Source organism: Tachypleus tridentatus, chromosome 6, assembly GCF_004210375.1.
Source record: "Tachypleus tridentatus isolate NWPU-2018 chromosome 6, ASM421037v1, whole genome shotgun sequence".
Taxonomy (NCBI): domain Eukaryota; kingdom Metazoa; phylum Arthropoda; class Merostomata; order Xiphosura; family Limulidae; genus Tachypleus; species Tachypleus tridentatus.
In genome coordinates, this window is record NC_134830.1 from 114,641,574 (window position 1) to 114,654,312 (window position 12,739).

The window sequence follows — 12,739 nt, forward strand, 5'->3', positions numbered from 1 at the left end:
ATATTTGTAGGACCTCAACCTTTATACTGGATGTACTTGTAGAGCCATTTTAATCTGGCTTGACACAGCGGGACATCTACGGACGCACAACGCTAGAAACAGGTTTCGATAGCCGCGGTGGGCAGAGCACAGATAGCCCTTTGTGCAACTTTGTGCTCAACTACAAATACACAAACTTTAACCTGAGTGTCAGATATTAGGTTATGTTTGCTAATTATCAGTTAAAAGTTTTTACTTATACTTAGATAGTTAAGTACAAATATACACTGTATGTGTTATTTTGGAACTTGGGATTCTTCTATATTTGGTGTCTCTGGCTTGGAGATAAATTCAAAGATATACGAAGAGCATGCCCTCGGCGACTCTCTAATTTGGTTTTAAATAATATATATATATATTCGAACTAGTTGAACGTAAGTACAACTAGGCATCATGGGCATGTCATTAACTATATAGCACTCTTCCTTTTGTCAATAGTATATTTAGTCCTATTCAGTTGCTTTACAATTTCAGTTACCAAGCAGAACTACCTTTCTTTATGCTTATCGCACTAGTATTATACGAGTAATGTATTTACACTGTTAATATAAGTTACCACAGTCGTATACTGCTCTTCAGTAATTGTCCGGTTCTCGTACTCAGATATCGTCTGTTCCGTTTGATAGGTGCGCTCAGGCTGATTGGTTTACCATAGAACCTTCTCTGAAAAAAAAAAGAAAACTATACATCTTGTCTCGTTCAAAACTGTTAATTTTCGCATATTATGCGATATGCTTACGTTTATCGTTAGACCTATCACTTCTACGAATTTAACTTCACGCGTGTGTGTGTGTGTTTTCTTACAGCAAAGCCACATCGGGCTATCTACTGAGCCCACCGATGGGAACCCTTAATTTTAGAGTTGTAAATCCGTAACTTCACGCAGATCGTTGACTGCACCACGACTTTTCACTATCCTACTGTTGTCTCTGTCTTTTGTCTCCCGCTCATGTAATTCTATTTATATTCGTACTCGCTACATTCTAGATAACAAAGAGTTACAAACACAATTTCCAACAATAATCTACTTTTATCTCTCTTATAATAATTAAAAAACACAAAACAATCATAAAATGTTCATACTCAAAATAAACTAATCAATAATATTTACACTAAACAAACCGTCTTTAATATCACAACGCTGGGTGACTTAAATGTTTATAAACCTAAATATCGTAGCTGCCTGTAGTACTACACTTCAAGGCAGTTTAGAACAATGGAGATACTTTAGCTGCCCGTAATGCTGTACAATTTAGGTATGGAATATATGAATTTCAATGTATTAATATTTTAGAATTGGTTGATGTAAAAACTATAAAATGCTTTCTTGATATAACTGCAGGACTTGAATGTTATTAGTTACTGAAAAAGACAAAACTTGAAGCCTCGATTTTATTTACAGTAACATTTCAGCACCTGAAAGCCATTACGACTAGGACAAATGGTTTACTACCCGTCATTTCACAATTTTAGAAATATTTTAAGGGTACGTCTTCCTTCTTTTATTTAGGACATCTATTGGCCTGGTTAGAAGCGCCTGCACTCTTAGAGGGGTGATCTCATTTTTGTTGTTTTTCTCGTATAAAACATCATACTGTCTGTTTAAATTTGGACAAGACAAAAAAATCATAGGTCTCTATCTGTGAAAGAGAATTGACATCTGGAGTTCTGTTCACTCGTGTTTTAATTTATAATAAGTAAAGAGTGATTGATTTCACATTGAATACAGTCTGTTTTATTCAACTCAATCAAGTAAAATTTTCATAACTGTTTTTTCATTTTTAGTAGTTATTTTTGTATAATAATTAGAAACGATTCATTTGTTACAAATATTTGCTAAAACTACACGTGGGATATCTGCGCTAGCTGTTTGTAATTTTAAGTTGAGAGACTAGAAGGAAATTAGCTAGTAAAAGCAGTATCCACAACTAGTCTTGGACTAACTTAACTAATTGAATAGTTGGATTTAAATGTCACTCTTATAACTCAACAAGAATCCACAATTAATGTGACTGGTGCGGTAATGGGACATGTACCAAGGACCTTATGATCCACAAATCATCTCTCTAACCATTACAAATGGCTCATTATGAGCTGTAAAAACAAATAGATAATGTTATTGTATAAAGTTTGAATTTTAGAAAGGTTGTTAATGTATATTGTTAATAGTGTCTGAATGTATTACTTAACTACTATTTTACATTAGCTTTGCGCAAGTTGAATGTTTGTTGTTTTCAGTACCAACCAATATCATTAACTTATTACTATTATAGATTTACATCACAATTTATTAAGTCTAAGACCTTCTATAACATAATCCAGAAAGCACAACAACAAAGAGAAAACATCAAGACGTTATGACCCGCAAAACATTTTGCAGACCATATTTTCATTAACTGTTAAATGTAGTTAGTTATTTAAAAAACACTTACTATTATTTCTGTAATAAATTTCGTAGATATAATAGAAGTTACTTTAATTTTATTAGTACGTTTAGATATCATTCTTGTATAATCATATTACAGAACAAAGATTAAATACAAAACGAAAAATACAGAAATAAACGTTTGTATAGTTATACAGTGTAACAATACGAGATATATATTATATATATATATGTGATAAAATAAATAAGTAATTTAATTTACTTATGGCTAATGATCATAACTTGGCGACTGCAAGATATTAAAAAAAAAAATGGAAATATAAGTGCACTTAATTTGTAATTATACTTTGACATTAATGAAATAATTTATCCTATAATGTAGCAGATAAATGAAATGCGTCGGTGCTTGGAACACAGCGTATAGTTAGTAATATGATGAATATTTAAAACATATCCACTTATAAAGTTCCAGTTTAATCGAAGGGGTTTCCAGGTAAAAATCAAACGACTACCTCAATACCATCAAAATCTAAAAGGTTCAATATGTTCTTTTTTATTAAGTAGAAGAAAAATCCACTTTTTTAAGAAACATATTATAGTGATGGCTACTCCTGTCCTTTAATGTATTATTTGTGTTCGATACCCAGCACAAAATAACTATTGTTGTTTTTTAAACAAAGAATACACATGTCCAAATATCTTACAGAAACAAGGTCAGGATTTTGTCAGAGGGAAGCTACAAAGAAGACAAAAAGAGTGCGTGACACGCACTCAAAGCGCACAACAAGGAGATTGAGGAGAGTATGAGTTTATTGAATTTGCATAGGGTGTATTTCTGAGCTTTTGAAACCCCCATAAAATTATGTTAGTAGTAACAAAATATTCTATAGTTTATTGTTCAAATAAGTAGCAATATTTGAAAATCACATTCAGATCTCAGAGTTTATCACTAAGATCGTTTTAAATAATTGTAAAATGTAGAAAAACTAGATTTATATTAACACAACAAGTAAATACAACCAAGGATCCCTCTCAAGGTGTGCCACTTTCTGTCTTTTAAAAGTGTTTATTTGTTTTTGACAATAGACGACTGCAAACTATAGTGTAAGAAACTAAGAAACATCGCTCAGATCTTGGAATAATAAAGTCTTACAGTTCAAGAAACAAAGGTAATTTAGGACGTAGTTTAATTTAATTCATAGAATCTAATGCACGTGACTGACATCGTACTGAATAATTTTTCGTTTTATCTGTTACAGCAATCATTAAAAAGAAATTAGTCGGAAACTAAGTGGAATAACTCATTTTATATTAACTATGATATCGATTATCATTAACTTGAGATCAAAGCTAGCTAATTACGTACAGCAGAACAAATACAATAAACTGAACATGCTGATCTAATTAGGTGTATGCAGCGTCATAAAACTCATTAAACAAAATCTTGTAATGATTTATTATAATGTACTACTTCATCAGTTGGGTGCCTTCTCTGTTTATTTGTTTTTCTCGGCGTTATTCCAGAAACGTTTCGAGAAATCAGTCATCTTAGATGGTTTACGTTAACTGCAGGAAATTGTGGAGGTTCACATTTCGACAGCGACTTCAAGACCGGAGCTCTTCATGTTTGCCTCATCTGTAACAAATTCTCCTGAAGAAGTCCAGTTAAAGAAAAGCAACAATTTGGTTATATTGGGTCGTTTACCTATAGTATCAAACCATGCTGCTTAATTATTTTACAATATTAGCAATTTCCCTTAGCAACGAGATGTTATCAATTATGTTACAATTTTAGGGTTATATTCTATAAAAGTGAAGTAGATTACCGGTTGATATAAGCTAATCCAATACCATAAAACACAATCTCTACCTGTCTACCTGTCTCTTGGTCACGCACTAATGTCATAGCAACTTATTACGTACTTTAAATAGTGTGGTTTTTCTGTCAATTAGAAGGTAGTAGTCTACGATTTGATCAAAAATTCTGGACTAAAATGTACAAGAAATTGTATGGCCCGGCATGGCTAAGAGTGTGAAGGCGTGTGACTCACAATCTGAGAGTCGCGGGTTCGCATCCCCGTCGCGCTAAACATGCTCGCCCTTTCAGCCGTGGGGGCGTTATAATGTGACGGTCAATCCCACTATTCGTTGGTAAAAGAGTATCCCAAGAGTTGGCGGTGGGTGGTGATGACTAGCTGCCTTCCCTCTAGTCTTACACTGCTAAATTAGGGACGGCTAGCACAGAGCCCTCGAGTAGCTTTGTGCGAAATTCAAAAACAAACAAACAAAAAATTGCGACATTATGAAACCAAAGTTACAAAAATTTGTTACTGTTATTTAGGAGTTTAGTTTATAAAATCACCTTTAAAAACTGTGGTAATAATATATTAAGTTGGCAATGGTTCGAACAAAGGTTCTTTGTCAAGTCAGAAACAGTCCTGTCGGTTGATGATAATTACAGGAAAGTTTTGGCTGCTCAGTGACACAATGATATGTCTGTAGACTTACAACACTAGAATCTCGGTTTTGATCCTCATGGTGGGCAAAGCACAGATAGCCCATTGCGTAGCTTTATGTTTGCTCGGCAGGGCCAGGTGGTTAGGGCGTTCGACTCGCAAACTGAGAGTCGCGGGTTCGAATCCCCGTAACACTAAACATACTAGCCTTTTCCGCCGTGGAGGCGTTATAATGATACGATGAATCTCACTATTGGTTGGTAAAGGAGTAGCCCAAGAGTTAATGGTGGGTGGTGATGACTAGCTGTCTTCTCTCTAATCTTATACTTCTAAATGTGGGACGGTTAGCGCAGATAGCCCCCATATAGCTTTGTGCGAAATTCAGAAACACGCACGAACATTTTGAAATTAAACAATACACAGAATGGAATGTTACACGAGATAAAACTACGAGAATTAAAAATATAGTAAAAACAATATAATGGAGGTAGTGATTAGAAAACAGTATTAAAATTATTAGAAATGCCGAAGCACCCAAGTGGCATAGTAGCATGTCTGTGAACTCAATATTATATATTGAGTAACCTATCGTTGGTTGGTTGGTTTAATCCAGCGTTTGTCACTTACAAGATATCTTGTCTTCTGTTTCAACTCTTCTCAGATTAAGTTTCACAACCCTCAAGGCAGTATGGACAAGAAGAATTTTTGTTTGATTTTCCTCTACGGCTTCAAACTTAGATGAAAAGCTACCGACACTACACGGAATATTTACCAGACATTTTGCCATGGGTCTGTTAGTGAATGTACAGGCTTTGACATGGAAATGAAAGTTTTGAAGACCACGAAGATCGTGGAAGGAAGCCATTCTTAAATGAAAACACATTAAGGAAAGCAGCTGAGACAGACCCTCGCACAACAGAAAGTGAGCTTGCAGAAAAGCTAGGCACAAGCAAATCAAACATTGCCAACCATCTGAATGCGATTGGAAAGACGAAAAAGTTGGATAAGTGGGTTCTGCATGAGCTGACTGAAGATCAACAAAATCGGCTTTATGAGACCTGTCAAGGGTGACGCTACAAAAATTGAACGAATTGGAAATCGAGGTTCTGCCTCATTCACCTTATTCCCCAGGCTCTCCCCTACCGATTTTCATTTTTTCAAGCACGTTGCTTACTTTTTGAGCAATAAACGCTTTTAAAACCAGGCATCTGTAAAAGAAGCTTTTAGGGAGTTCATTGACCATAGAAACTCTGATTTCTACAGCAGAAGCATAAACAGCATCGTTACATGTTAGCCAAAGCGTATTCAAGCAAACAGTGCTTACTTTGATTAAAGCATGTTTTACAACACTGGTTTATACTTTTCCAAATTTCGCAGTTCAAAAACGACACTTATTTCTGGACAACCTAATAGATTAGCAGTTCTAGCTAAAATATTCAAACGAATCATGCGGGCGAATGGTTGTTACTCATTGCTAATTTTTAAGCACAAATCAGTTATATTTTATGAAATTATCCGAATTAACTGCTACCCTTTTGATCGCTCTGTAGAATATGTGGTTACTAAGAAGGTATCGTCAAAACTCGTGTAAAATTGCATGATTTATACACATAATAGAGATTTATTCGAAATCACACGAATGTATTGACTAAATCATTCCAATTCATACGAGATATTTGAGCTTACAGAATCTTTGAAATGTATTTATAAAATTTTGTTGTGATTATCTACCCGAAAGAAAAGTATAAGTAACATGGGTAAATATATATATACACATATATAATTTCAATCACCATACAAAAACGAAAAACATGAGGGAGTCCTCAATGGTAACGGGACTTGAAATAATTCTAGGCAAAACTAGAGTAAATTAACCTATAAGATTCTTTCCCCCTTTTTATTATCAGTATGTTTGTGCGCCAGAAATACCAAGCTTACCCTCAAATTGAAATTACTTTAGGCGGGATTAAAGTAAATTAACTTATAACACCTTGCTCGTGATAAAGCACATCACTCCAAAGGTTTTGACCTCCTGAGGCCAAAACTATAATTATATTTCAAATCGGTCAAGAAATGAAGTTTAGAACGTTTGTACTTTTAACAGATGTTACAATTTCGGTAGGCCAGTCGGTGGACAACAAACAATTTACCTCTTTCCTAATAGCCATGGGTCAGTTGCACTGCCCTCTTATAAAGTTATATCATTGATCCAATGTTTATTACTGTTATCATACTGACATCCCATACGTTTATACAAAACAATAAATATATTATGGCAAGATATTTTGCAAATAAATTTTCAGTAGCTCGACAGCGTAATAGTTTTTGATGCACAAAGTGATTCTGAAGAATAAACACCTCTGGTCAACTCCTAATTAACATGTCTTTTTTTTTCTTCAGAGCCTTTTTGTTTTTGCTTTACTAAGGAAATAATTCATAACGAAGAGAGTTATGTTTGGAGATTTTGTCTAACTTCATTGACGTTACCAATTTCCTTGAAGAGTAAAAGTAGCTACAGAGCACAGATGACAGAATCAAGAAACCTAACTTCACAATGAATTGGAAAAAGATAACAAAGTTCCATTCCTTGACACATAACTCATTTACCACAGGATATTTACAGATACGAGTATTTTGTTTGTTTTTTGAATTTCGCACAAAGCTACTCGAGGGCTATCTGTGCTAGCCGTCCCTAATTTAGCAGTGTAAGACTAGAGGGAACAGTGTTCTGGCATTATGATGGTTACGTATCCACTGTATGTTTTCAGAGACACAGAAGAACATATATACGTGTCTGTAATATCTTTCTTTTCATTCTCCGTATTCATATACTTTTTTGTTTCTTTGTGAAGTGTTACAGGTATCTATTGTTAAAGAAGGTATTGTGAAGTGTTTTCATTTCACATAGTGGCCAGGAAGTTAAGATGCATGAGTCGTAATCTGAAGATCGCGGGTTCGAATTCTCGTCCCACAAAAATATGCTCACCGTTTCAGCCTTGCAACGGTCAATCTCACTATTTATTGGTAAAAGAGTAGCTCAATAGTTGGCGGGTGGTGGTGATGATTAGCTGCCTTCCGGCTAACTAGTCTTACATTGCTATATTAATTAAGAATGGTTAGTGCAAATAACCTTTGTGTATCTTTGCATGAAATTCAAAACAAGCAAACAATATATATATATGCATACAAACACCTGTTTACACAACTTGTTGTTTCTGTATAGAATGAAATACTGAGACTCCTTCAGTTTCTTTAGTGCTGCTGACAGTACATTAAAATAATGCATGCTTATTAGTAAGGGACAGGATAGACAACGATAATTTCTTGTACTACAACTGTTTCAGCATTTTTTAGCTTTTAATTCTGTTTATGCTTTTTTGAGGTAGATGTATTTTATCTTTTATCCAGATAAAAATATAATTTTATTAATTTTAAAGTTATCCATTTTAACTATAAGAAATATTAACTTTAAAAAAAATGCAAATGAAATAACCCGTATCTTAGGAAACGTATTTTAATTTTTTTTATAAACAAAGAAGCATTCATGTGCACAGTTCACGATTTAGGATACATGACTCACGTAGAGCTATTTTTCTTTATACAACTCAAGTGAGATGTTTCTAAAGGACTGAAACAGTTGATTTCATTCAACTGTTAAATTTATCGATGTATAGGATATGTTAGTTAGTAATCACCAGTAGATTCCATCTAGGAACATAGGGTCGCAATCGCTTGCGGATTCTTCAACAAGTATTTAAGTGAGTAGGTTGTTAGCCCACTGCACCGTGCCGTCCCTAATTTAGCAGTGTAAGTGTAATTAAGCAGTGTAAGAGGGAAGGCAGCTAGTCATCACCACCCGCCGCTGGGAGGGCGAGAATGTTTGGCGCGATGCGGGCGCGAACCCGCGAATCACGAGTCGCATGCCTTACGCGCTGGGCCATGCCAGGCCCGTATGATATGTAGGCATTATATACTTTTTCTACATTGTTATTCTAATGTAGAATATTTTCAAAATTATTAGCAGCACGCAGTCCAGTGTCTGATCCTGTGCTTGAACAGTTCAGCCCTTGAATCGACTAAGCTTTGAAATGGAACACAGACGTAAGGCTTGGATACAGTTAAGGCCGAATAAGACCAAAATTTTAACCGGGTAGAATATGTAGAAAACCGCCAACATGAGTTAAAGGCTCGGAAGAGAAAAAATGACCTAAAGTTTATTTATTTACAAGAATTATCTCTGGCACCTGCATGATGAAGAATACTTTTTGATGGCTTTAGCAGATCACGAAGACATTCTTGAGGATAAGTTTGTCATGGGATTTTCAGGTCAAACAATAGGATATCAACTGAGTGTGAAACATGTTTACACCTTTTCATGTTAACGAGGTAAGAAGTGGTAACTTTAAATCTATCACTGGATAGGAAAAAGCTTATAGTAGCTGTCGTGGTTACATCTCGAACAGACTCTCTTACCCAGATACCTCAACTGCATCAAACTTGAACCATGCAAAGGTTTAAAATGCATTCTGATTCTAATTCTGCAATGGAACCACACTCGTTTCTACTGAGCTTGAAAAGCTATCCCAGTCATCTCATAGTTTTCATGCTAATAATGCCTCCAGATGTCTTTCTGGAAGAGAGGAAGAATGCTCATGTTTTTGATGTTTATGGTTTCTTGAGTCACTTTCAAGTGAATTACTCACACTGTCCTGAATAGCAAGATAGAGAAAGTTAATTATTTTCAGCAATGGCTCAGCAGAAGTGGATAAACAAGTAGCAAGTGGTACATGCTGCTGATACAGCTCCAAAACAAATTATACCCAAGTCAAGTGTAGCCATCAACATCAAGAAGCATAGCAGATAACTTTTTGTGCAAGGTTTTTTGTCAGCCCGGTTGCCATAAAGCTAGTTAGAGTTTTGGTACATGTCTCAGAGGGCGCGAGAGCAAATTCATTAGCTCCTGGTTGACACAGGAGTGGCCATAACACTAATAGATCTCGTCATATATCAGGCTCTTTAAGTAAGACGACCACTCTGATCAGCAGACGCCCACTTTTATGATAAATGGCAGGACTCTGTGCTTGAATGAAGATGCAACTCTCTGGTTGTGTCTCAGAAATGTCACTCACAGAAGGAAACCAGTCATTTAAAGATTTTGTTCCTGGTTTTGACATTCTCAGGATGAGATTAATGCAAAAATTATCTCTGCGTTTTGCCTGAATAATTGGTGAACTGTTTTACAGAAGAGTTAGATGATGCCAGTCAAGTTGAGTTCATGAGCAGTGGACTGCATGTATTGAATTAGAGTAAAGTGAGTTAAATTTGTGTGTGGAAATGCATGTCACTTATACCATTAAATGTGTACTGCGAAATAAATAATGGACACATATTCAGAGCATAGTATTATAAGTTTCTCTCAGACATTTTTTTGGATCCGACAAGGATCTTATGAATGATTGTCCTACTGACAATTCATTGGTGAGTGACAATGATGTACGTGAGGGATCTCGTTTGCCTGGTGAAGTTCCGTTTGCTGGAAGTAAACTAATCGACCAGCAAGAAAAGGATCCAAAGATATCATCAATTTTAAACGTGCACTGCCAAAAAATAAACTGGAGAAAATTCCAAACGGTTACTTATTCAAAAACGGTTTGCTTATAAGGAAATGGAGACCGCCAGCTTCAGAGGACTGGGCTGTAGTTTATCATGGAACGTAGTGTAATTGTCAACAAGACATGCGAAATATTATGAAGCATTTCTTTTGACCAAAAAATACATATGATATTTCTCTGTTTTGTAAAACCTGTCACACATGTCATTAGTAGGAAAAACATAACTACAAAAAATTCCTGTTGTTCCTTTGAAACTTATCCCATTTTTCAAAATACACCAGTCATGTGATGTGATTGTTGATTGCGCTGGGCCTTTATAAAAAAAATAGAACACTTGTATTTAAGCACTTTCACTTGCTACGTAATTTTATGATCATATGAATATTTGTATTGATTTTGTTATACACTGTCATGATTACGTAAGTTGTATAATTATTTGACAATTATTACAGTTAATGTATTGTTATCAATGTATGCATGCATACGAGGGATGTTTCACTGTGTCGGTATTTGGGTATTGATGTTGTTAAATACCCAGGAGGGTCAGGTACATTTGATCTCTTCCTTCGAGAGTGGCCCGGCATGGCCTAGCGCGTAAGGCGTGCGACTCGTAATCCGAGGGTCGCGGGTTCGCGCCCGCGTCGCGCTAAACATGCTCGCCCTCCCAGCCGTGGGGGGTGTATAATGTGACGGTCAATCCCACTATTCGTTGGTAAAGAGTAGCCCAAGAGTTGGCGGTGGGTGGTGATGACTAGCTGCCTTCTCTCTAGTCTTACACTGCTAAATTAGGGACGGCTACCACAGATAGCCCTCGAGTAGCTTTGTGCGAAATTTCCAAACAAACAAACAAACAAAATCCTGCGAGAGATGTTCAAAAAATACGCGGACTGTTTGAATTGCGCGGCTCCAGCTGGTTTCAGGGGAATCCGCTTGGTGTCGCTAGGTTTGCACAGATCAGCTAATTACGACGCCATTTCCCGATTGCAGACATCTTCATTTGTGTATTAGCTACGCGGTTTTAAGTGAAGTGCGATGTTTTCATTTGGCGGATTTCAGAATGAATGCCCTGAAGGAACAACGACTTGCTGTGAAATTTTGTGTTAAACTTGGAAAATCTGCGACTGAAACTTTTGCTATGCTTAACACGGCTTACGGTGATGTTGCTATGAAGCGTACGGCATGTTTCAAGTGGCATGAACGTTTTAAGGAGGGTCGACAGTCCATTGAAGATGATGAGCGTCCTGGACGTCCTTCCACGTCAACTGACGACCCACACGTCGACAAAATCAACACCCTGGTGCGGACAAATCGACGTCTGACTGTCAGGGGAGCTTGCTGAAGAGTGTGGGATATCAGTTGGATCTTGTTACGAGATTTTGACCGAAAAATTGAAGATGCACCGCGTTGCTGCGAAATTTGTGCCTCAGAACTCGTGAGTTTTTGGCCAAACACTCGATCACTGTTCTTCCCCACCCACCCCCCTACTCACTGACCTTGCTTCTTGCGATTTTTCTTGTTCCCCAAACTCAAAAGACCCTTGAAAGGAAGAAGATTTGAGACGATTCCCGAGATTAAGGCAAATGCGACGAATGAGCTAGAGGACATTACAAAAGAAGCGTACCAGAACTGTTTCAACAAGTGGAAACACCGTTGGGATAAGTGTGTGCGTTGGGGAGGAGAGTCCTTTGAAGGGGTCCTAGACCTGTAACTTCTAAATAAAGTACATTTTGTTTTATGACGTCAGTCCGCGTATTTTTTTTAACAGACCTCGTATATATATACACAAAAATTATCTAACGCAAAGTTTTAATTCTCTTACGAGGGAATTGCAGCAGATTTACTATTATATATTTATCTTAACACCGACGTTTGTGTGAGTTAATTTATAGTTAGAAATTGCAACTCTCTTTTCTTAAGGTGAAGATGACCTAAGAAGCTCAAGACGTCAAATTTGATTTAAAATATTAATATCCATGCCAATAGTCCTTAGAATACATTTTTACTTCAATTGGATTTCTCGTCATCATGAAACATACCTCGTATCTATAAGCTACAAAAAGCAGTTAGTATGAAATTGGTTAATTTATTATCAGTCAGTCTTCGACAACGATTTCATTACTATTAGTCAATCTCCGAAGAGATACTAAAAATTATTTTTAGAGGCCTTAAGAGAACAATAAACACGTATAACGTGATTTTACGCTGGCAAAAACAAATCTAATTTGCGGTTCGAGGACGTACCAGTT